The sequence below is a fragment of the Mobula hypostoma genome, chromosome 4 (assembly GCF_963921235.1).
Source record: "Mobula hypostoma chromosome 4, sMobHyp1.1, whole genome shotgun sequence".
NCBI lineage: Eukaryota > Metazoa > Chordata > Chondrichthyes > Myliobatiformes > Myliobatidae > Mobula > Mobula hypostoma.
This window is the reverse complement of record NC_086100.1, coordinates 192780054-192808002: the sequence shown is the minus strand read 5'-3', so window position 1 is coordinate 192808002 and position 27949 is coordinate 192780054. Positions and strand designations below refer to the sequence as shown.

The following is a 27949-nucleotide window of genomic DNA, read 5'->3' as shown; positions in this document are numbered from 1 at the left end:
AAGCCCTAGCTCGTTCAACCTCTCCTCTTCATCTATCCATCCATTCATTATGTGCCCTTGTTGTATGGCGTGGATGGTCACAGCCTCCATAATCATGATTGTTCTTGGCAAATTTTTCTACAGAGGAGTTTGTCATTGCCTTCTTCCGAGCAGTGTCCCCAGCCATGATCAATACGCTTCAGAGATTGTCTGGCTGGTGTCAGTGGTCGCATAACCAGGACTTGTGATATGCACCAGCGGCTCATACGACCATCCACCACCTGCTCCCATGGCTTCACAAGACTCTGGTTGAGGGGCCCAAGGGTGACCTGCAGGCTAATGGAGGGAAGGAGCTAAGTTACACTCACAATACCAAGTGCCAAGCAAAGACCATCTCCATTTACTGTCTACACATTTCTTATCTGTGAACCTGCCCAAAAGTCTTTGAAGTGTGGTAATTGTCCCCTCCTCTAAAGGTTTTTCTGGCAGTTCATTCACATAGTCACCATTGCTCTCTCTGAGAAACCTACCTATCAGGTCCCCATTAAACATTTCCCCCATCATGTTAAACCCGTGCCCTCGAGTTTTAGACTCCCTTACAGTGAGAAGAAAACTGCGATGAGCCCCTCATGACCTTGATAAAAGGTCGCCCCTCAGACTATTTTGATGAGTAAACAGCCCCAGTCGATCCAGTCTTGCCTTAAATCTCAAGTCCTCCAGTTTCAGCAATATCCTTCTGAATCTTTTCTGTACCCCCTCTGGCTTAATTACATCCTTCCTATCATGTGGCGATATGTCCTCGACATTCAATGGCTTTACGTCCTGGTGATTAGCCACACATACATCACGGCTACAAGATCAGGTCAGAGGTCATGCAGTGAGTGGTTCATCTCCTGACACTCCGCAACGCTCTACTATCTGCAAGACGTCAGTCAGGATTGCAATGGAATACTCTCTATTTTTTTTTTGGATGACTGTCGCCCCAGGAATTCTCAGGAAGATGAACACCACAAAGGGCAAAACAGCCCATTTATCTGCCACCCTTTTACCACTCTGGTGAATTTAGTCTGTCTACAATTGCTGCACATTTTACTTATTTATTGAGATGCAGTGCAGAATAGACTCTTCCAACACTTCAAGCCGCACTACCCAGCAACCCCCAGTTTAACCCTATCCTAATCACAGGACAATTTACAATGAACAGTTAACTGGTACATCTTTGGGCTGTGGAGGAAACCGGAGCACCTGGAGGAAACCCACGTAGTCACGGGGAGAAAGTACAAACTCCTTACAGGCAGCAGCAGGAATCGAACCTGGGTCACTGAAACTGTAGCGCGTTTTGCTAACTGCTATCTCCCGTGCCGCCCTGACCATTTACAAAATATATAAGAGTTACTGGCCTGGTTTTCTCTGATAGCGGCCCTCAAACCTGCAATCTATATCCAACTGATGCTTGGATGGAAGGCCATGACTAGTGGTGTTCCCCACGTATTGCTGTTGGGCAAAATATTATTTATCATCCATTTGGAAGAGAATGAATTGGGCATGGTTAGTAAATTTTTGGATTGGCATTGTTAAGAGTACGGTGGCAAGGTGGGGATACGTCTTTACCAATGGAGGTGGAAGGCACTCCTTTCCTCCACTAGCTTGCAGGTGAACCTTGGGCAAGGTGTAGTAGCTACTTAGTTCCCACCTCCCCCCCCCCACCCCCGATCAGGGTCACGTGAAGCCATGGGAGCAGGTGATGGATGGTCGTATGAGCAGCTGGTGCATATCACAAGTCCTGGTTATGCGACCACTGACGCCAGGCAGACAATCTCTGAAGAGTATTGATAATGGCTGGGGTCACCCGTCTCGTAAAGACACTGCCTAGAAGGTAATGGCAAGCTACTTCTGTAGAAAAATTTACCAAGAGCATTCATGATCATGAGACCATGATCAACCATGTCATACGACACAGCACATAATGATGGTGGTGATGATTGTTGATGGTAAACACAAGAGATTCTTCAGATGCTAGAAATCCAGAACAACATGCACAAAATGCCGGGGGAACATAGCAAGTTAGGCAGTACCTACAGAGGGGAATAAACAGTTAACAGTTTGGGCCGAGACCCTTCATCAGGACCAGAAAAGAAGGGGGAAGAAGGTGGGGGAGAGGAAGGAATACAGGTTGCCAGCTGGTAGGTGAAATCAGGTGAGGGGGAAGGTGGGTCGGTGGGGGGAAGTGGATGAAGTGCATAGCACACCTTGCAGTTCTAGTTCCTCAATTTCAGGAAGTACGTGGAGGCTTTTGAAAGGGTGAAGAAGAGGTTTACAAGGTTGCTTACAGGACTAGAGTGGTTGGACAAACTTGAGTTGCTTTCTCTGCAGCAGGGAGGCTGACTGAAGTCTCTACATTTAGAAGAGACATAGATAGATTAGACAGTTATAAATTTCTTAACCTTAAGACCATAAGACATAGGAGCAGAATTAGGCCATTCAGCCCATTGAGTCTCCTCTGCCATTTCATCATGACTAATCCCGGATCCCACTCAACCCCACACACCTGCCTTCTCGCCATATCCTTTGATGCCCTGACCGATCAGGAAATGATCAACTTCCTTAAACATACTCATGACCTTGGCCTCCACCACAGTCTGTGGCAGAACATTCCATAGATTTACTACTCTCTGGCTAAAAAAAAATTCCTCCTTACCTCTGTTCTAAAAGGTCGCCTCTCAGTGTTGAGGCTGTGCCCTCTAGCTTGGATACTCCCACCACATGAAACATCCTCTCCACATCCACCCTGTCTTTCCAGAGTAGAAATGTCAAATATTGGAAGACATGAATTTTAGCTGAGAGTGGTAAAGTTTAAAGGAGATGTGCAGGGCAACTTGTTTAAACAGACTGGTGGGTGCGGTGCTCGAATGGACTGCCAGTGAGGGTGGTACGATATTAGCAAGAGATATGCATGAATATTCCAGGTTTGAGATTTTTTAACGTCATCTCCAGAACACAAGTGTCAAGGACAGCAAAATAATTGTTACTCCTGATCTGATGCAGAACCAGAAGAAACACAATGAGATAAAGAACGCAATAAAAAATAAAAATACGTAAGATAGATTACATACAAAGATTGATTGCTCAATTTTTATTTAAAAATACAGCACGGAACAGGCCCTTTCGGACCAGTGAGCCACATCTCCCACCAACCCACCGATTTAACCCTAGCCAAATCACAGCACAATTTACAATCACCAATTAACCTACCGACCGGTACGTCTTTGGAATGTGGGAGGAAACACAAGCACCCAGAAGAAACCCATGCACTTCATGGTAAGGATGTACAAGCTTCTTACAGATGGCATTGGATTTGAACTCTGAACTCCAATGCCCTGAACTGTAACAGTGTTGAACTAACTAATTGTACGTCCATAAAGTGACACTGGGCACCGGAGTGTCTGTACGTAAGTTGACTCGGACAGGAAATGATAAAGTAGGGGTGGTTGGGGGGTGCGGAGAGAAGGGTTAGTGGGTGGAGGTGTTGATCAGCCTTACAGCTTGGAGAAAGTATCTGTTTCTGAGTCCTGGCATGGGTGCTATGTAGCCTCCTCCCCGCTGAGAGTGGGACAAACAGTCCATGAGCGGGGTGGGTAGGATCCATCATGATGTTACTGGCCTTCTTCCGGCACCTCTCTGTACATATTTCCATGACAGTGGGTGGGCTGGTGCCAGCGATGTGTTGGGCAGTTTGGACTACCTGTTGTAGAGCCTTCCTGTCCGCCACAGTGCAGTTACCATACCAAGCAGTGCTGTACCATGTTAAGAAATATGCAGGGAATGGAAAGAAATGAATCATTGCAAGCAGAAGAGATTTAATTTAAGTTGGCATCATGTCTGACGCAGGCACTGTGTGCCAAAGAGCCTGTTCCTGTGCTGTACTGATCTGTGTTCAAGGATGTATCACAGGGAGTTATTGAAACCTGATTACTGAATAGTATGCGTCCTCCATTAAACCAAAATTGACTCATTTGCATTTATCTTAGAAAGAAGGGATGGTATTCTCCTGATCCTCCTGGCCAATGTTCTCCCTGCAGCATGAACCAGCTGCTCCTGTTTATGCCTGCGTGTGAGCACCACAGAGATAAAGCTGAAATAGGCAATTCTGTCATGCCTTGATCTGACCATGTGGGGGCGCCCATGTCCTCCAGACTCTGACAATCCTCCTCTCCTGATTATTAGTTGATTATTTTCATCTGTATCTTGTTTTAGTTATCAGTGCACCTGTGCTTTGTTTTGTTTGTCTATTTAAGTTCCCTCTGGGTTGCTTGTCATTGCTCAGTCTTGAGTATACCTACCCTGTGTGTAGTAATTCTTGAATCATGGCTTGTATCCTCTATGAACCAATCCACAAGTAGATTCTTTGTTCAATCCCATCCTTGTCTCTGATCTCCTTGCACTTGAGTTCACCTGCTCTAAGTCTCTCCTGGTGGTCCATTGGTTAAAGATGTGGAATTTCACTGTAACAACTCAAGTTCACACTCAGCCTGGCAACCACTCCTGTTACAATTTCATTCAAATGTTGCTGTGAGAATATGGCACAGTACTGAGGGATTAACTTATCAAGAGGAAATTTAGAACCAATTACTTTATTTTACTTTACTTACTTTATACTTTATTGTCACCAAACAATTGATACTAGAACGTACAATCATCACAGCGATATTTGATTCTGCGCTTCCCGCTCCCTGGAGTACAAATCGATAGTAAATATTAAAAATTTAAATTATAAATCATAAATAGAAAATAGAAAAATGGAAAATAAGGTAGTGCAAAAAAACCGAGAGGCAGGTCCGGATATTTGGAGGGGACGGCCCAGATCCGGGTCAGGATCCGTTCAGCAGTCTTATCACAGTTGGAAAGAAGTTGTTCCCAAATCTGGCCGTACGAGTCTTCAAGCTCCTGAGCCTTCTCCTGGAGGGAAGAGGGACGAAAAGTGTGTTGGCTGGGTGGGTCGTGTCCTTGATTATCCTGGCAGCACTGCTCCGACAGCGTGCGGTGTAAAGTGAGTCCAAGGATGGAAGATTGGTTTGTGTGATGTGCTGGGCTGTGTTCACGATCTTCTGCAGCTTCTTCCGGTCTTGGACAGGACAACTTGCATACCAAGTTGTGATGCACCCTAGAAGAATGCTTTCTACGGTGCATCTATAAAAATTAGTGAGGGTTTTAGGGGACAGGCCAAATTTCTTTAGTTTTCTCAGGAAGTAAGGGCGCTGGTGGGTCTTCTTGGCAGTGGACTCTGCTTGGTTGGACTAAGTCAGGTCATTTGTGATATTGACCCTGAGGAACTTAAAGCTTTTGACCTGTTTCACTTGCGCACCACTGATGTAAATGGGGTTGTGTGGTCCGCTACTCCTTCTGAAGTCAACAACCAATTCCTTCGTCTTGCTGACGTTGAGGGATAGGTTATTGCCTTCGCACATGCCACCAGGTTCTTAATTTCCTCTCTGTACTGGAACTCATCATTACCTGAGATACGGCCTACAATTGTGGTGTCATCAGCAAACTTATATATTGAGTTCGATGGAAACTTGGCTACACAATCATGGGTGTACAGTGAGTACAGCAGGGGGCTGAGTACACAGCCTTGTGGGGCACCAGTGCTCAGAGTGATTGTAGAGGAGAGCTTGTCCCCTATTTTTACAGCCTGGGTCCTGTCCGTGAGGAAGTTGAAGATCCAGCTGCAGATCTGAGTGCTAAGGCCCAGGTTCTGGAGCTTAGGAATCAGTTTATTTGGAATGATGGTATTAAAGGCAGAGCTGTAGTCAATGAAAAGGAGCCTTACATATGTGTCTTTATTCTCCAGGTGTTCTAAGGAGCAATGTAGGGCCAGAGAGATGGCATCTGCTGTTGATCTGTTGCTCTAGTAGGCGAATTGCAAAGCGGATTGCAAATTTCTTCACACATCACCACTTCAATGAATTTATTGCTTCACTTTTATCTTTGGCAACTTCCGCGCGTGCGATGGTTTGAATACCAAGGCGGTGAACCAAGGATACAATTAGATGCCACAGCATTTAGATTTTCTGCAGAGTGGAATCTTGCTGCTGTATTACCTTAGAGTAACACAAAACAGAAACAGGCCATTTACCTGAACTTATCTATGCCAGCCAAGATGCCTACTTAAGCCAGTCCACTTTGCCTGCTTTGGCCCATATCCCTCTAAATCAGGGGTTCCCAACCTTTTTTATGCCAGGGCCAATACCATTCAGCAAGGAGTCTGTAGACAATAGGTTGGGAATCTCTGCTCTAGACCCTTTCCTCTCCACATAACTGTCCAATTGTTGTACTTGCCTTAACCACTTTCTCGGGCAGCCCACTCTATACTCACAGCACCCTACAGGTAAAGAAGCTACCTCTCACATCCATGTTAAACTTTCCCCTTTCACCCTAAACCTGTACCCTCTAGTTTTTCATTCCCCCTCCTTGGGAAAAGATGGTGTGCATTCACTTTATCTGTGCCATTCATAATTTTATACACCTCTATAAGGTCACCCTTTAATCTCCTGTGCTCTAAGGAATAATGTCTTAGCCTAGCCAATCTTGCCCTACAATTCAGGTTTCTGTTTGGAAGTCTGATGGCGCAGGGGAAGAAATAGTTGTGAGAATGTTGGGTGTGTGTCTTCAAGCTCTTGTTCTACCTTCCTGATGGTAGTAATGAGAAGAGAGCATGTCCTGGGTGCTGGAGGTCTTAATGACAGATGCTGCCTTTTTGTGGCATTACCTTTTGAAGGTGTCCTGGATGCTGGGCAGGCTAGTGCCCACGATGGAGATGGCTGAGTTTACAATCCTCTGCAGTTTTTTCTGATTCCGTGCATCGACAGCTCCATATTGTTTGTAATGAATGTTAGTCTTGTGCAAAGGTCTTAGGCACGTATATATATATATTATATAGCTAGAGTGGCTAAGACTTCTGCACAGTACTGTATTTGTCAACATGGAGATGAGAGGATGTTGGGAACGACAAGGCTGGGGCGCTGTGGGAGGGGTGTGGGACAGGTGGAAGAGAAGGAATTCCAGGGGCGGGGGTTGGTGTAGGTGCAGACCCACCCAGCCCTGAGAAACCAGGCATGGTTAATTGATTCCAAACAATTGTACTGATCATTACAGAATGCCTTTCTGGTGTTTTCCACTCCCTTCCCCTTTTCCCAACCACCATTCCCCTCTCACCGCCCCCTTCCCACTCTCAGTCCATAATAGAGACCCAGATTAGAATCGGGTTTACCATCATTCACCTATGTCATGAATTCATGATTTTTTTTTTGCAGTAGCAGTACAGTGCAAAACATAAAATTACTACAGCACTGTGCAAAAACCTTAGACGCGCCTCAGGCCTCTCAGTCTCCGACACTTCAAGGGATAAAGTCCCACTGTGTCTAAAATCTCCCTATATTTCAGGCTCTTACACTCATGTCTCTACTTTTCATCCTCGTTCCCTAAAACTCTCCTGTCCATATAACTGTCCAGGATTCTCCAAGTGTTGTTAATGAACCTGCCTCAACCACTTCTTCTGGCAGCTCATTCCAGATATGGATCATCCTGTGGATCCAAAATTACCTCCTCAGAATCTTTCACACAAGCAATAATAGAAATGCTGGAAACCCAGAGAAATGCACGCAGAATGCTGGAGCAACTCATCAAGTCAGGCAGTATCTATGGAGGAGAATAAACTGTTGATGTTTTGGGGCGAGACCCTTCATCAGAACTGGAAGGGAAGGGGACAGAAGTTGGATTAAGAAGCGGGGAGGGGGAGGAGTACAGGTGCAAGGGGTTAAGTAATCCAGGTGGGTGGGCAAAGGGGATGAAGAGAGAAACTGGGAGGTGATAGATAGAAGAAAGAAACGGCTGGAGAAGAAGAATTTTACACCTTTCTCCCTCACCCTAAACCTATGCTACTTCAGGGAAAAAATACTGTGTGTGTTCACCCTATTAATGCCCGGTCCTGATGTTACACACCTCTTTAACGTCACCCTCATGGAACAAATAAATGGGTGCCACAGTAGCATTGTGGTTAGCACAATGTTATTATAGTTTGGGGATTCAGAGTTCAGAGTTCAATCACGGCAGCCTCTATGACGAGCCTATATGTCCGCCCCAGGGTTTTCTCCGCATTCTCCAGTTTGCTCCCACAGTCTAAGGGTGGCACTGGATAGGTTAATGGTCACTGTAAATTGTCCTGTGATTGGGTTAGGGTTAAGTTGGGGTTGGCGGTGGTTGCTATAGAGTGTGGCTCGAAGGGCTGGAAGGGCCTACTCCGCAGTGTGTTGATAAATAAATAAGGAAAATAAAGTGCCAGACTTCTTAATCTCTTTCTATATCTGTATATCATATGCGTGGCATGGTTGCCTAGTTGTTAGTATACCGCTATAACACCAGTTAGATCGTGGTTCAATTCTCACCGCTGGCTGTAAGGACTTTGTACGTTCTCCCGCTGACCATGTGGGTTTCCTCCAGGCATTATGGTTTCCTCCCACAGTCTAAAACCGTGCGGGTTAGGGTCTGTGAGCTGTGGCTATGATACACTGCCGCTGGTCGAATGGCAACATTTGCGTGTTGCCCAGCACAATCCTCGCTGATTTGATTTAACGCAAGCAACATATTTCACTGTATGTTTCAATATTTCAATGCACACATGACAAATAAAGCTAATCTTCAAAAGCAAACAAGAGAAAATCTGCAGATGCTGGAAATCCGAGCTACACGCACAAAATGCTGGAGGAACTCAGCAGGCCGGGCAGCATCTATGGAAAGGAGTATAGTCGATGTTTCATGTCGACGGTACTCCTTTCCATAGATGCCGCCTGGCCTGCTGAGTTCCTCCAGCATTTTGAGTGTTGCTTCAAAAGCAAATCTCAGTCCCCCAAGTCCTGGCAGCATTCTTATAAACTTTCTCTGCACTATTTCCAGCTCAATGGTAGGCTGACCAAAACTAAACAAAATATTCCAAATCTGGAACACTTTGTAAAATTGCAACATAACATCCCAACCTCTATACTCAGTGCTTTGACAAATGAAGACGCACGTGCCAAATGTCTCCTCACCACTCTGTCTGTCAGTGACACCAATTATTTGACTGTTGTGCTTGTGCACCCTGTTCCTTTGGCCCATCCCAAGAGGACGTGAGTGCTCATGTTACTGAAAGTTACTTTGTTTTTCTTTTTTGTGAGGTGACTGTGTGGCTAGGTATAGCTCAAATGCCTTCTATAAGTTTGCTGATTATACAGTCTTTGTTGGTAGAATCTCAGATGGTGACAAGAGGGCTTACAGGAGTGAGATATACCAGCTAGTCAAGTGGAGTCGCAGCAACAACCTGGCACTCAGCATCAGTAAGACCAAACAGCTGATTGTGGACTTCAGAAAGGGGAAGATGAGGGAACAAACAACAATCCTCACCGAGGGATCAGAAGTGGAAGAGAGTGAGCAATTTCAGGTTCTTGGGCATCAATATCTCTAAGGATCTAACCTGGTCCCATAATATCGATGCAGCTATAAAGAAAGCAAGACATCGGCTATATTTCATCAGCAGTTTGAGATTTGGTTTGTCATCTAAAACACTCGAAAACCTCTCCAGATCTACCATGGAGAGCATTCTGACAGGCTGCATCACAGTCTGGTATGGGGTGAGGGGGCGTGGGGTGTGTCTACTGCTCATGATTGAATTAAGCTGCAGAGAGTTATAACCTTAGTCAGCTCCATCATGAGTACTAGCCTCCGTAGTATCCAAGACATCTTCAAGAGGTGATGCCTCAGAAAGGTGGCTTCCATCATCAAGGACTCCCACCACCCAGGACATGTTCCCTTCTCATTGTTACCATCAGGAAGGAGATACAGAAGCCTGAAGGCAAACACTCAGCGATTCAGAAACACCTTCTTCCTCTCTGCCAACGATTTCTGAATGGTCTTTAAACCCATGAACACTACCTCATATTTTTATATTTCTATTTTTGCACTACTTATTTTAATTCAATGATTTGATATACATATATATACTTTCTGCAATAGTTTTTTTTTATATATTATCATGTATTGCATTGTACTGCTGCTGCAAAGTTAACACATTTCGTGACATATACCGTGATTTTAAACCTGAATCTGATGCTTCTGGGTGTCGGAATAACTGCAGTCAATGCAGCACAGGTCTGAGTCATTGCAAGAAGAATATAGTGGTCATTATAATTACAAGTGCATCTTCTCCTCTCTTTGGTGTAGCAGGTGTCTTATCTATTCCATTATAATTCTTTGCAAGGTTTTATTAAAGGAAAACATTCTCTTTTATGAACACTGATGTGAAGTTCTATGGTGGGAGATTATCTCTGTGAACATGGAGCTCATCCAACTCCTTATGAATAGAATGGAAAGGTACGTCGCATCCAGAGTTTCTCCGGTTAGCGGACGATTTCCCTCCACGCCTCTCTGACGTAGTGGGGAACCATGTACGAGGCAAGTTACAGCAGTGGTTTGCCGTTGCCTTCTGATCACTACCTCGTAACCCAGCACAGATGGAAAGCGTGCAGGGGTGCCAGCTGGATTCGAACTCGGGACCTTTCGTCCCGAAGTCCGGCACTGATGCCACTATGCCACCAGCCCGGTCTATGAATAGAATAGAGAAAGAAAAAGATAGAGAGAGAAATTCAGATTCAGATTCAGATTTATTCATCAGAAATATATTGAAATATACAGTGAAATGCATCATTTGCATTTACAAACAACACACCCAAGGATATGATATGGGCAGCCTGTGGGTGCTGCCACATATTCCAGCGCCAACATAGCATGTCACAACAAAACAGAACATAGCAAGTCACAACAGAACGGTGAAACAAGCCCCGATCCTCCCTCCCACCCATACATAAACTGTCCTCTAATACCAGGACAGCTGTCTTCGGCCTCCAGCGGACACGGAGATTCAGACACTGGGCCTTTAACTTCCCTAGCGGACTGGCAGAGATTCACCACTCAGGGCTCTGGCCATCGGGCCTCAACTTCTGAACTTCTGATCGCCCTTCGGGCTTTGGTATTGACCCAGGATTCGGCGGTGATGAGGATTGCACTCCCTGGATGAGGACCCCAAATCCAGGACTCGAACTCTGGACTCACTGATGATGAGTCACCGGACACCCTCATTGATCCGTTAGCTTGACATTTGACCACATCCACCACTGCAGGCTTTCAAACTTTGAACAGAGGCTTGGATTCTGGCCTATCCTCTAAACCCCATCCCTAAACACTAACCTGACCCCTAACTACACTCTCTATCCCCAAAAGTAGAATGGAGGAAGTGAGGGGAAGTAGGAGGAGATGCCTGAAATGGGAAAAGGTGAGGTGAGAGAAGATGGGATGGGCAAAGTGCGCAGAGGGGTAGGAGGTAGATGAAGTTTCTGATTCTGAATGAGAACCACATTTAATATCACTGGCATATGTCGTGAGCTTTGTGAACTTTGCGATAGCATTACAATGCGGTACATAACAATATTTTTTAAACTGAATTACAGTACAGATATATATTTGAAATAATTAAGTAAGTAGTGCAAAAAGGATTAAAGTACTAAGGTAGTGTTCACGGCTTCAATATCTATTCAGAAATCAGATGGCAGAGAGGAAAAAGCCGTTCTTGAATCACCGTGTGGCTTCAGGTTTCTGAATCTTCTTCCTGCTGAGAAGAGGGCATGTCCTGAGTGATGGGGGTCCTTCATGATGGACGCTGCCCTTTTGAGGCGCCACTCCTTGAAGAAGTCCTGAATACTTTGAAGGTTAGTGCCCATGATGGAGCGGAATAATTTTACAACTCTCTGTAGTAGCTGCCCCACCTCCCATACCAGATAATGACGCAACCAGTTAGAATGCTCTCCAAGGTACATCTGTAGAAACTTGCGAGTGTTTTTGATGACATATCAAATCTCCTCAAAATCCTAATGAAATATAGCCACTGCTTTGCCTTCTTTATAGCTGCATTGATATGTTGGGTCCAGGTTAGATCCTCAGAGACGTTGACACCCAGGAACCTGAAACTGCTCACCCTCTCCACTTTCTGATCCCTCTATGAGGACTGGTATGTGCTCCCTCGTCTCACCCTTTCTAATGCCCACAATCAGTTCTTTGGTCTTACTGATTTTGACTACAAGGTTGTCGCAGTGACACCACTCAAATAGCTGGTATATCTTGCTCCGGTATGCCTTCTCATCTCCATCTGAGATTCGGTCAACAATGGTTGTATCGTCAGCAAATTTATAGATGTAGGAAAGAGTACAGGAAGAAGGTGAGGTGGACCAATAGCGGTTAAGAGATGAATGTGAGGAGGGAAATTAGCATGAAAAATAGAGATGAGAGGCAGAGGGAAAATGCCAGTCTTTATTTATGTATAGTTTTTCATAAATTGTATAGTATTTCTTTATTTGCCTAAAAATGGCTGCAAGAAAACGAATCTCAAGGTAGTATATGGTGACATATACAAATAAGAGAAAATCTGCAGATGCTGGAAATCCAAGCAAAACACAAAATGCTGGAGGAACTCAGCAGGCCAGGCAACATCGAAGGAAAAGAGTAAATAACCAACGTTTCAGGCAGAGATCCTTCATCAGGACTGGAAAAAGGAGATGAGAAGTCAGAGATATATACATACTTTGATAATGAATTTACTTTGACTTTTAAGAGGGATACCAGGAGGGAAGGGATAGAGTCAGAGAGTCACAGGCCCTTCAGCCCAGCTTGCCATGCCATCCAAGATACACCTCTGAGCTAGTCTCATCTGCCTAGTTTGGGCCTATGTTCTTCAAAACCTTCCCTATCCACGTGAGGCCCATCTGTTGGTCAAGGTCGACCATGGATATTGTATCCTTGTCATGGTCCAGTCCGTGAAATCCGCATTCCTGTTCACGGTCCAGTCCATGAATCCGTATTGCAGGTTTTCCTGTTTTCCCCGGTTTCTGTTGGGTGCTCTAATTGAGGCACATGATTCTTGTTTGGGTAGACACATAAATACCTCTGGAGACCAGGACGGCTGCTGGATTGTTCCTGTCAAAACCCCTTGTCTGACTCCCTTCCCTTTATCTTCCTCCTGGAGCCCTGCCTGTAACCCTTGCCTGCACTGCTGTCAAGTTCCACTGTTGGAGCAAGATAAGGAACTGTCTATTATTGTTTGGAACTGTCTCTTTGTGTCTGTGCCTTCACTAGGTAGGTCTGGCTGTTTGCTGCTACCTAGTGTTGGGATCTGTCTCTGTGTCCACACCTTTGCTAGGTAGGTCTGGCCATTTGCTGCTACCTGCTGTTGGGAACTGTCTTGTTGTGTTCAGCATTCTGGGTATAGTATATGAGTCCTGGCCCCATGTCCATGTCCTGTTCCCAGGGAGGGGTCCTGGCTCTGTTCTGTGTATGAGTCCTGGCCCCATGTCCTGCTCCCAAGGAGGGGTCCTGGCTCTATGTTCCATGTCCCTGTGTTCCTGTCTTTCCCTTGACGAAGGCTCTGCTCCCAGCTTTGTGTTCCAAGGTTCCTGTTTTCCAAGACCATGTCATGTCTTTGCCTAGATCTGGAGTCTGAGCCCGAGTCAAGACCCAGGTTCTGGGTCCTTGTCCACCTCTGGCTCGGAGTTCGAACCCAAGCCTTGTCATGTCCTTGCCTCGAGGAACCCAAGCCTCATCATGTCCTTGCCTCGAGGAACCCAAGCCTCGTCATGTCCTCGCCTCGAGGAACCCAAGCCTCATCATGTCCTCTCCTCGTTCCGGGGTCCGAGCCTGAGTTAAGACCCAGGTTCTGGGTCCTTGTCCAGTCTCCAGCTCGGAGTCCAAGCCCAGGCTCCTGTTCCTAGTTCCTCATCCAGGTCCTGCTTTCCTAGTCAAGTCCTGCTCCTAGTACTTCAGTGTCTGTGTCTTGCATTTGGGTCTGCCATCAACGCCCCCACTATGACAATCCTAGCGGTCTACGTGATACACAAGCCAGAGCAGTACAATATGAAGAGCAAGCTGCTGCCCATGCAGCGGGCTCCCCGTCTCCATGCAGCTGATGAAATGAAAAGAGCCGCAGTTTGGCACCAGCAGCATCGCAGGATTTGCTAGTCAGCATTGAACTCAACATAGGCCTGCCTTAGGGGCTCCAGCTCCAGATGTTTCCTCTGGGCTTTCTCCCAAAGTCTTCCCCCAAGGCAGTGGAGGTTTGAGAGCAGAGTTTTCCTTCTCCTAGATGAGCTGCCAACTATGGTCGACGAGACCCAACTGCCCAAACTGACTGACTTTAAGCAACCAGCAGGAGCCACGTGTTCCATGTCATGCATTGATTGTGTTTATTATGGTAACGAGTCACATTAGCTGAGTTATACACAAGACAACAGACATTGAGGGATAAACATACCTTGGACGAAAAGGCAGAAGGAAAATGGAGGAGCTTAAGTTGCAGGAAGAAATTGCAGCCAAGATGGACAGAGATAAAGTGCTAAGAGCATCAAGTGCTACCAGAGCATGGAGCAAAGAACATCCAACATACTCCATGTCGAGGTGGATACATCAGAGGATTAAATGTCTATGAGCCATGAGTTTGAACCCCAAGTGGTAGTTCATTCTCAGTCTGCACCAAGGAAGTTCTCTGAATCACACCTGTAAGGACACGAAAGGCCGAGGCTTTACTACGGGAGCATTTTGATGATGAACACGAAATTGCTATGGCCTACATGGAAAAGGCTCTTTCTTGGCCACATATCAGATCAGAAGACATGAAAGCTCTTCAAGACTACAGCCTTTTTCTTAGAAGTTGTTGCAATGCCACAAAGGCCTGCAGGTCATGCATGAGTTGAACATGCCTGCTAATATGGAGCTTGGCGTAGATTGAACCTTGAAAAGAATGGAGATCGGTGGTGTGTGAACTGCAAGAAAGCACAACCATAAGGGTCATTTCATTGACGTTGTTTTTATTGAAAGGCAAGTGGAAGATTCCAGTGTTTGGAAAAGTATACAAGGCTACATCGCCAGTGGTAAGTAAAGGTGTGAACAAAACTATCATAAATTCATTCTCCAGTTAAAAGAAGCAGCTCCAGTGAAAAGAAAAGCTAAAGCTCAGCCCAGAGCTAACGAAAAAGGTGCAGATTCGAAACAAGCTATGTATGAAGCAAACACAGCAGTGAGTATCACCCAGCATCGAATGGCCTTACGGGGGGGGGGGGTGCGGGGTGGTGTTGATGATCATGACTGCAAACTTTCTATAATTCCAATTCAGGTGAAGTCTAGGAAGGGTAACAAAACAGTGGTTCCTTATGCCTTCCCAGATCAAAAAAAGTACAGCAAGTGTTCTGTACAGAGAGCCCTATGATCAGGTTCAGCTTGACAGGAAAAGGAACATGCATTCTCTTATGCACCTTGGGTCAAGAAAATATTGTAAGTAGCTCCATCATTCCAGGATTGGAAGTGGCTGACTTGGATAGTGAAAACTGTTATGGACTACCTAACATCTGTGCACAGGAATGTATGCCTGTCCACAAAGGGAACATTCCATTCCTTAGGTACATTCAGCCCTATCAACAGCTCAGTTTCCAGCAAATAAACATGCTTCAGATGAGACCATTCCTGAAGATCTCACCTCAAAACTATGCCCTCTAGTTTTTGATTATCTTTCCCTGGAGCTTGGGCTCCTCACATTTGTTGCACAACATGCCCTGTTGCTCTTAGAGCTTGGCTCAGAGCTACTCGGAAGTCAATGCCGTTGACTTCCTGATGTTGTGCCGAGAGCAGGGATCATGCAACAGACTGCTTCTTTTGTCCGGTCAGTGTATCTGGTTTCTCTGCTAAAGCAAGAAATCCATTAGATACCACGAGACTTGTACAGCATAACGATAGTTTTCCAGTACCGATGCCACAAGAGACATGGAGTTTAGAGGATGCAGACGCAGATGCCACGATGCACGAGCCAGGAATGGAAAACAGCACTGAGACTGATACAGATTCTGAACCCTTTATGTCAAATAAGCCTCATCTGATAACTCAATCTGAGTCAAATGACCTGGTCAGAGATTTGGGTTTGTCAAAAGCAAAAGCAGAACTACTGGGTTTAAGACTGCAGGGATGGAATCTGCTGTCACAGGACACAAAAATTTCCGTGAAGGATTTCGATATTTGAGATAGATGTTTCCCAGAATAACTGATGGCAAGGTTAAGGAAAGCATTTTGATGGTCCACAAATCAAACAGGTCAATGTTATTTTGTTTGGTTGTATTTACATACAATCAGATGACAATAAACTTGAAACTGAACTTGAAAGAGTGCAGAACAGATATAGGAGAATGTTGTCAGGACTGGAGGGCCAGAGTTATAGGGAGAGATTGGTCGACCTTTTTCCTTGGCACATAGGAGAATTATAGGCGCTTTAGAAATGTTTGAAAATAGGAGAAACATTGATAAGGTGGATGGCAAGAGTCTTTTCCCCAGAGTAGGGAGTCCACAACTAGGGGGCATAGGATGAGGGTGTGAGGGGAAAGATTTAAAAGGGACCTGATGGGCATCTTTTTCATACTGAAGATAGGTTTCAATAGGTACATTTAATGTCAGAGAAGTGTATACAATATACATCCTGAAATTCTTTTTCTTCACAAACTTCAAAAACAGAGGAGTGCCCCAAAGAATGAATAACAGTTAAACGTTAGATCCCTAAAGCACCTCCCCTGCACCCCCCTCCCACGCACAAGCAGCAACAAAGCAACGACTCCCCCCACCCCCACCAACAAAAAAGCATCAGCACCCTCCACCGAGCACTCAAGCATGCAGCAAACCATCAATAAAGACACAGACTTGCAGTACCCCAACGACTACTCGTTCATCTGGTATTTGACATACCACAGGCTCTCTTGCTTTCTAATAAGGGAAAAAGAGGTGTCCTTGTTTCACAGCGGGAGGGGAGACATAACAAACAACTCGTTTATTTACGATGTTAAAAGTCTGTGGCGTTGCTTTTTCTGAGCTCTGCACCCAGAGAGTTGGTCCCAGAAAGGCACAGCTCTCCGGGCACACAACCCCGGCAGCTAACCTACCGCTCCCGATGTTCCGTGTTCTCCCGTGACGCCTCAGTCAGGGGTACTGGACTCGAATCAGCACGTCTCCAGAGTCAGGAAAATCCGGAACCCTGAAGACATGCTCGCCTTCCAGGCCGTGTCCTTGGGATATCAAAAAGTGGCTGGTCATGAGGCCCTGAGAGTGGGTTCCATTGGTGAGTATGTGGAAAAATCTGACAGAAGGAGTGACTAAGGTACAATAGTGTCATTTAAGAACTTGGATAAGAACGTGGAGGGGTGGAGCTTGGGTGGATATGGACTGAATACAGGGAATTGGTACTGGCTGAGTGGGCACCGTGGTCGACATGCACTCATTTAGCCGAAAGGCCTGTATCTGTGCAGTAGTTCCTTATGATTCTATCACCTTATAACAGTCGCCCATTGTTAAAAGGACCTGACGACAGTGGTACAATCAGGAAAGTTGTATCAGAGGGGCAAAGAATAGGAGACACACAGTAGCAGAGCAGTTAGTGTAACATGTTGCAGTACGCCAGCTGGAAGATCACGGTTCAATTCCCACCGCCGTCTGTAAGGAGTTTGTATGTTCTCCCCACGACTGTGTGGGTTTCCTCCGGGTGCTCTGGTTTCATCCCACATTCCGAAGATAAGTTAGGGTTAGTGAGTTGTAGGGATGCTATGTTGACACCGGAAGTGGAGCAACAATTGCAGGCTACCTCCCCCACGTCTTTACTGATATGATGCAAACAATGCATTTTACTGCATGTTTTGATGTACATGCGATAAATCAAATGATTCAAAGATTCATTTATTATCTAAGTATACAACACTGAGAATCTTCTTCTCCAGATAGCCATGAAACCAAGAACAAAAAATGGCAACACAATCATTAACCCCAAAACTCTCTGCCCTGCTTGAAACGCAATAAGAACATCGACCCTCAGAGCCCCCTACCCCACACAAAATGCCACAAGAACATCAACCCCCAAATCCTCCTTCTCTCGCACAAAAATCAAGAAAGAATGAGGGAAAAACACAGAATATAAAACACTATAAGACTGGAAAAAAAAGTCCATAGTCCATATTCCAAAACCATATCCATATCCAAAATGCAGAAAACCTCAGTAACCTCCCCCTAGCACAGTGACAGGCCTCACAGATTCCCTTCTCCACCAGCAGAGCGAACCCAGAAGGCAGGGCAGCCGGTGCTCACCCTCCGCATTCACCCTGATGTTTCAATCTCCCTCGCTGATTTAATCAGTGAACAATGGAAGCTTTAATTGACAAGATGGAGTCAAATATTGGCTCACGCCCCCACAGCCTCCTCACCACGAGGCCCCTGCTTGCTGCCTCCCGGAGACAGCAAAGCACTGGATCAACCAAACGATCTCCCAACTGGAATTCACCGGCTCTAAGAAACACATTCAAGACCAAAAAAAAGACATAAAAGAAATAAAATAAATAGTTTTTTGTTCTATCCAGAAGATGTCGACCATGGGAGCATTGTACGCATTTGTTCTCTCCTGAACCCTATGCTAAAGTTAAACTTAATCATTTACACAGGCTGCTGCTGCTGGGAGCTGGAGCAACAAACAATCTGCTAGAGGAACATTGCGGGTTGAGCAGCATTTGTTGGGGGAGAGAGGTAACTGTTGACATAATGGGTCGAAACCATGCACCAGGGCAGGTCAGAGGATAGAGTTAGTGTGTTGCTATAGTCAGTAATACTGTGTGAGAGAGAGAGCAAACAGCCAAAAGATTCTTCTTGCCCAATTAGCAGTACGTAGCCACACAATGATTCTATGCAAACAACAGGAATTCTGCAGATGCTGGAAATTCAAGCAACACACATCAAAGTTGCTGGTGAACGCAGCAGGCCAGGCAGCATCTATAGGAAGAGGCGCAGTCGACGTTTCAGGCCGAGACCCTTCGTCAGGACTTCTATGGTTCTTTGAAATGATAAAATCCTTATTCAAAATGAAAGGGGAAAAAACAGCTGAAATTTGAAGAGCTGATGCTGCTGCAAGAATTCTACATTGTCTAGTGATGAAACTCTGCCACCTCCTGGAAGAGCAATCCACGATCAAATACTTCACATAAACACAAGAGATCCTGCAGACGCTGGAAGCCCAAAGCAACTCACATAAAATGCTGAAGAAACCCAGCAGGTCATGCAGCATCTCTGGAGAGGAGTCGATGTTTTGGACCAAGACACTTCTTCAGGACAGGGGAGGAAAGGGGGAAGATGCCTGATTAAAAAGGGTGGGGGGAGGAGAAGGAGGATAGTTAGAAGGTGATAGGTGAAGCCAGGTAGGTGTGAAAGGTAAAGGACTGGAGAGGAAGGAATCTGATAAGAGAGGAGACATCCTTCATTCTCCATCTGGGCAATTCAGAGGAAGTCCAGACCTTATGGGGGATGTTTCTGATAAGTTCTGTTGCTGAGCTCTCTGCAGAAGTTCGATAGTGAGGGAGAACTTTGCAGAGACTTCCCTGCACTCTAAAACTGTACCAGTTCACTCCCAGAGCATGTGCAAGATGGCACTGGAGCATGGTGGCTGGTTGGAAGCTGAATCAGAATCAGATTTATTAGCACTAACATATGTCATGAAATGTGTTTATTTGTGTCAGCAGTACCATACAATACATAAAAACTACTATAAGTTACAAAAGGAAATATAAAAATTGAAATAAGTAGTGCAAAAAGCAAGCAAAATAGTGAGATAGTGTTAAACACAAGAGGTTCAGCAAATGCTGAAATCCAGAGTAACACATACAAAATGATGTGGACATTTTGGACAAGTAGCATCTATGGAAAAGAATAAACAGTTCACGTTTTAGGCCAAATCCAATGGTTTTTGGGCCAAGTTCTGATGAAGGGCCACAGCCCAAAAAGTCGACGGTTTATTCCTTTCCATGGATGCTGCCTGACCTACCGAGTTCCTCCAGCATTTTTGTATGTGTTATGCAAAATAGTGAGGTAGTTTTCATGGCTCATGAACTTTGCAGAAATTTGATGACACAGTAGAAAAAAACTGCTCCTAAAATGTTGAATGTGTGTCTTTCAGGCTGCTGTACTTCCTCCCTGATGGTAGTGATGAGAAGACAGCGTGTCCTGAACTGCAGGGGTCCTTCATAATGGATGCCGCCTTCCTTTTGAAGATGTCTTCAATGGTGGGGAGGGTTGTGCCTAGGTTGGAGCTGTGGATACACTCATTATTGGAACTGGGATTAGCTCATTATTGCCATATGTACCAAAGTAAAGTGTAAAGCCTGTCTTGCATACCGTTTATAAAAATCAAATCACTACACAGTGCATTGAGGTAGTACAAGGTAAGACAATAACAATGCGGAATAAAGTGTGAAGTGCAGCGTAGGTAGATAATAAGTTGCGAGAGCAAAACAAGGTCAAGAGTCTGTCATAAATGTTGTTTGCTTAGGAAAGGAAACACAAAACCAGGGAAAGGGAATGTGTGGCATGGTAATACAGCACTTAGCATAACACCCTGTAGTGCTAACTGTAATACTGGGGTTCAATTCCCACCACAACACTCCTGTGGTGCCTCCTGCAATGACCTGAAAAATAAAATGATTTGGATGATAACATGGCAAACTGGATTAGCGAACCTGCAGATGACACCAAGGTTGGGTACATAGTGGACAGTGAGGAAGACTATCAAAGCTTGCATCAGGATCTGGACCAGCTGCAAAAATAGCAGGTGGAAATTGATGCAGATAAGTGTGGGGTATTGCACTTTGGGAGGATAAACTATGGTAGGACTTACACAGTGAACGGTAGGGCATTGAGGAGTGTGGTAGAACAGAGGGATTTGGGAATACAGATCCATAATGAAAAGTTCAAAGTACATTTACTATCAACGTATGTATGCTATATACAACCTTGAGATTCATCTCCTTACAGGTAGCCACAGCAAAAAGAAACCCAACAGAACAGATTAAGCCCCACTAACCTCAGATACAACTTAACCTGACATCCCAGCTCCTGTACTCAAAACGTTGATTTATGACACCCTGTAGTGATTTATAACACCCTGTAGTGCTAACTGTAATACTGGGGTTCAATTCCCACCACAACACTCCAGATTAAGCCCCACTAACCTCAGATACAACTTAACCTGACATCCCAGCTCCTGTACTCAAAATGTTGATTTATGAAGGCCAGTGTGCTAAAGGCTCTCTTTACAACCCTGTCTACCTGTGACACCGTCACCGAGGATTTTTTTTCTCTCTCTCAAAAGGTTCTGTTGGGTTTCTTTTTGCTGTGGCTACCTGTAAGGAGATGAATCTCAAGGTTGTATATAGCATACATACGTTGATAGTAAATGTACTTTGAACTTTTCATTATGGATCTGTATTCCCAAATCCCTCTGTTCTACCACACTCCTCAATGCCCTACCGTTCACTGTGTAAGTCCTACCATAGTTTATCCTCCCAAAGTGCAATACCCCACACTTGTCTGCATCAATTTCCACCTGCTATTTTTGCAGCTGGTCCAGATCCTGATGCAAGCTTTGATAGTCTTCCTCACTGTCCACTATGTACCCAACCTTGGTGTCATCTGCAGGTTCGCTAATCCAGTTTGCCATGTTATCATCCAAATCATTTTATTTTTCAGGTCATTTTTCCACATTGTTTTTCCTGCATTATCACTGGGTCTAAGTCCTTGGCTGCTCTCCCCAAGAACAAGGGAGGAGCACCTTCCCCAGAGGATGACAGCAGTTCTAAAAGAAGGCTCATCGCCATCTTCTCAAGGACTTTGAAGGATGGGCAACCAACGCTGGAATTGCCAGAATCACATAGGGTCTGTCAAAAATAAAGAACTGTTTTTGTCTGAGTCTGCTTCTCGCCAACAGATGGTAAAACTGAGGGAGTCAACAGATTCTACCACATCCAGGGAGCTTATCATTGATCAGGTGACACGTTGCAACTGTGTCCAAGAGACAGCCTCCTGCAACGAGCAATCCCTCAGGACATGTTCGTTTTGTACATATCAGGGTTCTTGACAACAGAGTCACTTTATTTTTGTTACAGGCAAGGTTTCCCAAAGGGGACAGTGATACCATTGGGAAGATGGAGACTGTCAGCTGTTAATGATTTCAGGAAAGTTTAACCCCTCTTTTGCTTTTAGAACATAGAAAAAGACGACAGAGACAAGGCTCTTAACTTACTCTAGGATCAATCTAACCCTTCCCTCCATTTTTCTATCATCCATTTGCCTATCAAATAACACTAGACAACAAAGATTTGACTTCCTGAATACTTTTGGGTGAATTTTACGGATTTTGGGCTGCTGATCATGAAAATTACCATGAAATCTCCCTATCATGCACTATTCTTTTGAAAATGCAATATTTGTTATTTCAATTCATAATTGAAGTCAGAATTACTGATGCCAAGATTAAGGAAGGCATTTAAACGTAAACAACAGGAATTCTGCAGATGCTGGAAATTCAAGCAACATACATCAAAGTTGCTGGTGAACGCAGCAGGCCAAGCAGCATCTATAGGAAGAGGCGCAGTCGACGTTTCAGGCCGAGACCCTTCGTCAGGAAGGCATTGTTGTTGGTCCACAAACCAAATAGATCATCAATGACAGGCAATTTGAAGAACTTCTATTAGGACTAGAGAAAATCGCATGGAAGGCATTCAAGGATGGTGTTGAAAATTTTCTTGGCAACTGTGTAGTGACTCTGCCCCACTTGACTCTCGTTCGTCTAGGGTGAACTGGCATTGACCCCGCCAACTCTGTAATCGCGTTGGTGTGGATACTGTGTGATTGCACCCAGGTACAAGCCCACAACATAAAATATCAGATGGTACACGATAGGCAAGTAAATTATTACACTTTATAATTATTTCTCGGTGATGGGTTAGTAGAAACAAATAAAATAAAGGCGTCAAATCAGTAAATTTTATCAGTTCTGTGCACAAATAATTTGTTGGAGCTCACAAAATTCGGCATCCGTTCCTCCCCTCGATCTCCTCTGAACTCCGTCGACCCTCGGCTGGGATTTCTCCCGGTGATCTACCAGAGCGCTCGACTCACGTCCAACCTCTTCTCTTCTCTTCTCCAACAAAAGCCCGTGCTTCTCCTCCAGTTCCCACACATATAAATAGAATAACATGATTTCCATTGGCTGGCAAATGAATACAAGTTCTGTTATCAATAATTATAACCCAAACATGCTGTTACAGAGAACCCCTTACTCAGCAGTTAACAGTACAGAGAAGCCATTTTGACAGCCTTAACAATTAACATTACAATGAGTATTACTGAGAACCCTACGTTCTCCCCCCACCGAATTTAGTCATGCACTCATGACATGCAAATAATTTGTCATCCCTTCCTGCAAAACACAAAGCCCAATCCAAGTGCAGAAAGCAGTGACATGGCTCCCCAAAACGGTGGAGACCACACCTTATTCCCCAGGAGCTACATTGGCCAACCTCTCTGGGGGGTGGGGGGTTCCTACTTCCCTGAGACCTGCGTACCCCCTCTTCTAACTCTTCCACCTCAGGCACTACAGGGGACCCTTGGGAGCGACGTGGCGAACCCTCCTACGAGCGGTCACTCAAACCCCTCTGCGCCCCGGAACCATCTGTCTCTCATTCAAGCTCCACATCCTCTCCTTCAGCGCCCTGCGGTACCACCGACTGCCCATCACTAACCCCCCCTTACCCTCTCCCTCTTCAGCTCTCTTATCAGACACATACTTCAAGTATGGCTTCGGCGATACCTCACCCGCATCAGTCCCGAAACAGAGGTCAATGGGCAACTTTGCCTCGTGCCCAAACATAACATAATAGGGCAAGTATCCAGTAGCTTCGTTGCATGTACAGTTGTAACAGTGAACCAGATGCCCAATATGCCAACTCCATCTGTTCTTTCTGCTGATCTCCAGAGACCTGAGCATGTCTAGCAGCGTCCGATTAAACCTCTCCGGCTGGGGATCGCCCTGCAGATGATAGGGCGTTGTCATCAATTTCTCAACCCCCAGCATGCCCAGTAACTTATAGATGAGCTTACTCTTAAAGTCCCGTCCCTGGTCACTGTATCCACTGAGGAAGGCCATAATGCACAAAATACTTCTTCCATAGCACTTTTGCCACTGTAGTCGCCCTCTAGTCCTTAGTAGGAAAAGTTTGAGCATACCTGGTGTAGAGGTCCGTAATGACTAAGACATTCGCCTTGTTGCTGGCATCAGGTTCTATGGCCAGGAAATCCATACACACCAGTCCAAAGGCCCCGCACTCTGCAGAGCGTGACAAAGGAGCAGACCTGCCTGGGCAATGTCTTCCAGTGTATGCAACGAATGCAGGACTTGCAGTACTCTTCGAGCTCCGACCTTATTCAGAGCCAGTAAAACTGGTCCTTGAGCAATCCATAGGTCTTTTCCACTCCCAAATGTCCAGAGTCATCACGGAGTGACTTCAACATAACCCTCCGATACTTCTCCGGCAGGACCAGCTGCCGATGCTGAGGTCGGTCCGGGGCTGACGTTACCCGGTATAAAACTTGGTTCTTCAACCCCAACCGAAGCCATTCTCTCAATAACAGGGACACTGAAACGTGTTTTGCCTTCTCCACCCGTGTCACATCCTCCTCTTCAACTGTGTACCAGACAGAGCCTATGACTGGGTCATCTCGCTGAGCAGCCACTTCCCCAGGGCTTAACTCCGGCAGCTGTGTGCTCTTCAGAGCAGTCAGGTCACAGTAAACTAGGGGTAGGGCGTCATTGGATGCCCCCAATGGGTCCACTGCATGATCTGGCCTCTCCTTCTCCTCGGCCTGCATGGTGATAGCAAACTGACACATCCCCAGTGCATGAACACTCCCACTCCTCGTCCCTCTCCAGCTCCTCATGCCTCCGTCAGGACAGAGCATCCGCGTCGACATTCCGGCTCCCTGGCCGGTACTTCAGGCTGAAATCATATACAGGCAAGGCTGCCAGCCACCAATGGCCTGTGGCATCCAGTTTCGCTGAGCTCAGGGTGTAGGTGAGCGGGTTGTTGTCCGTCCTCACCTCAAACTTGGCCCACAGGGATAGTCACTCAGCTTATCCACCTTCGCCCATTTCAACGCCAGGAACTCCAACTTGTGGGTGGGATAGTTCCTCCCAGAAGGTGACAAACTCTGGCTGACAAATGCTACAGGCCTTAGCCTGGAGCCCTGATCCTGATTAGCCCCTAATCCCTCACGGCTGGAATTGATGTGTAGCACATAGGGCAATCGGAGGTCCGCAAAAGCCAACACTGGAGACTGAGTCAGCATCTCTTTCAGCGACTGAAAAGCCTCCTCACATTTGTCATCCCACCTTGGTCCGAAGGGCTCTGACGGGTTCAGATATTCTCCAACCTCCCGTACTCTCCTCCCTTTCCCTTTCTGTCCCAGGGGAGGGTAGCCACGCAGAAGCTGGTTCAAGGGGTGACTCACCTTGGCGTAGCCCTTCACGAATCTCCGGTAGTATTCACAGAACCCCCAAAAGGAGCGCAGAGCACTCACAGTCTGGGGCCTCAGCCAGGTAGTCTCCGCTTCTTTCTTAGCCGGGTCAGTCACTACTCCCAATTCGCAAGATTATGTGTCCAACATAGCTAACAGACGTCTGGCAGAACTGACATTTGTCCAAGGAAAGTTGTAATCCTTCATCCTTCAGTCGGTTCAGCACCTTCATTAGCCTTGCTTCGTGTTCATCCAAGGTGGATCCAAATACTATCAGGTCATCCAAATATACCAGCACTTCGAGCAAGTTCATATCCCCCACCGTCTTCTCCATGACCCTCTGAAAGGCGGCAGGGGCTCCCGATATGCCCTGGGGCATCCTTTCGAACTGGAAAAATCCCAGAGGGCATATGAATGCCGTCTTCTCTTTATTGGCCTCACTCATCAGGATCTGGTAACATCCACTCCTCAGGTCCAGTATGCTGAACCACTTTACCCCACTCAGACAGGCCAGCACGTCTTCGACCCTTGGACCGTATACTGGTCGGGGACGGTGTGCCTGTTCAGGGTCCTGTAATCCACACACATACGAATCTTCACACTTTTCTTCCGGGCCACTGCTATTGGGGATGCATAAGGGCTTCGGGACTCCGTGACGATCCCGGCTTCCTTCAAATTACACAACTGCTGCCGCACGTCTTCCATGTCGGCAGGGGCCAGTTGCCGCAACCTCTCTCGAAACAGGGTATCCTCAATCACCCGGATGGTGTGGCGAGTGCTCCTAGAACAACTCACATCAAACTCGTCCAGGGAGAAAACATCTTTCAGTGTCAACACCTTCTCCACCAGCCTCCACTTCCAACCCTCCGGCACAGGTGAGGCCCCAAAGTTAAAAGCCCGAGCGGTCAACTTATCCCTGTTTTCCAATAGCTTTTCCCCAGTGAGCCTCACTGGGGCACTATGCATCACCGTCACTGGGAACAAATGCGCTGAGAGCACCCCTCGCTTAAAGGTGACCTTCCTTTCCATAGTGTTCCTGACGATTATCACAATCCTGCGTGTCTGTACCACCGAGGGCTTCTGCAACTCAGGTCTCACCAGCACCCCAGCTGGAAATCTCAATTCCCCCTCAAGATCTTCCAGGGCGTCAACAAAAAGGCCCTTACCCTCAGGCACCCCGGGAAATCTGGGGGTCCCTATTACTCTCGTTACTTCCCCGGGTCGTACCACCTTGGGCTTTGACTGGGCACACCACACCGTTCCTCTTTTAAATTACGTGTCCAGCCCAGTGCGGCCATACACTTCCTTAAAAGCAGCTTGAAACACTGGGTGTACCGACAGGGTGTCCAAAAAGTCCTCGCCTGCCTGCTCCTTGCAGGCCCCCAGGAGCTTCCGTACAATAGGGGTGTTGGTCCCCACCAGAATGGGCACACCCCCAGTCTCAATGGGGTCCGGGCAAACCAGTACCAGGGCCTCATGAGCCTCAGACACTCCTACCTCGGCCTCCAAGAACTCCAGCTTCACTGACAAATAACCGTCGTACGGGTAATCACCAGAGCTGATACCCCAAATCTCCAGTGCACTGAAGGGTGTCAAGGGTAAATGCTGCAAATACTGATCGCAGAACGAACGGTACAGTAACATGACCTGCAACCCAGTGTCAAGAATGGCTATTGCATCTATTCCCTCTACCCGAATCGACACGCTGGATCGGGGTCCCACCAATCCTTCTGGGATAGGGTCTTTTCCTCTCGGGGGCCCCATGGCACATTGCTGGGAACGTGTTTTCCCAGAGACTCCAGGCTGTTCCCTCACTGGGTCTCTTCTAAGTTTCCCGACCCCTCTCCCTGCTGGGACACCCATGGACTCGCGCTCCGAGGGGCCCCCGCCAGTCACATTTCTGCCTGAAGTGCCCCTCTTCCCCACAGTTATAACACACGCCTCATGTCACGGGACCCCGGCCTCCCACGAGCCGTTGTGCAGTCTGTCCCTTCAGGGAGGGGCCCTCTCTGCTAGTCCCTTCACGCGGAGGAAAACCTCCGGCCACAACCCCCTTTACTATTTCCCGAGTGGAGCTGGCCCCGGTCACTTCACCACAAGGGACTACTACCAAGGACTGCACTGTACTCACGGAGCCCTCTTCCGACTCCCGTGCGTCCTCCTCCTCCCTCACCTCTCTGAGCAACTGAACGAAGGACGGAGGGGACAGCGTTCTAAGGGACTGCTGGAGACCCATAGCAATTACGTCATTCCTCTGTATGCCCCTGGCTACCTGGTCTATCCTTATCTGATCCACTTCAGTCCCCGAAATGACCCCCCGGCGCCTCAAACAATTTAGCCGTCGCTCTATCCGGAAAAGATACTCAGCAAGCCAAAAAGCTCCACCGTGCTCCCCGTCAGACCAAAAGCCTCCTCTAATGCTTTTAGATATTCAGTCAGAGAAGCATAAGGCTGATTAACTTTCACCCCTCTTACTACCTCAGCCGCC

At 46.5% G+C, this 27949-nt stretch overlaps 1 long non-coding RNA gene across 1 annotated transcript in view; it reads right to left on the bottom strand.

Annotated features, from left to right (window-relative positions):
* Positions 1-23073: 23073 nt before the first annotated feature.
* LOC134345012 (uncharacterized) overlaps positions 23074-27949 on the bottom strand; it is a 36642-nt gene continuing 31766 nt past the window's right edge. The window contains exon 3 of the long non-coding RNA XR_010017592.1: positions 23074-23113. This is a non-coding gene — a long non-coding RNA (uncharacterized LOC134345012). The remainder of the gene's footprint in view (positions 23114-27949) is intronic.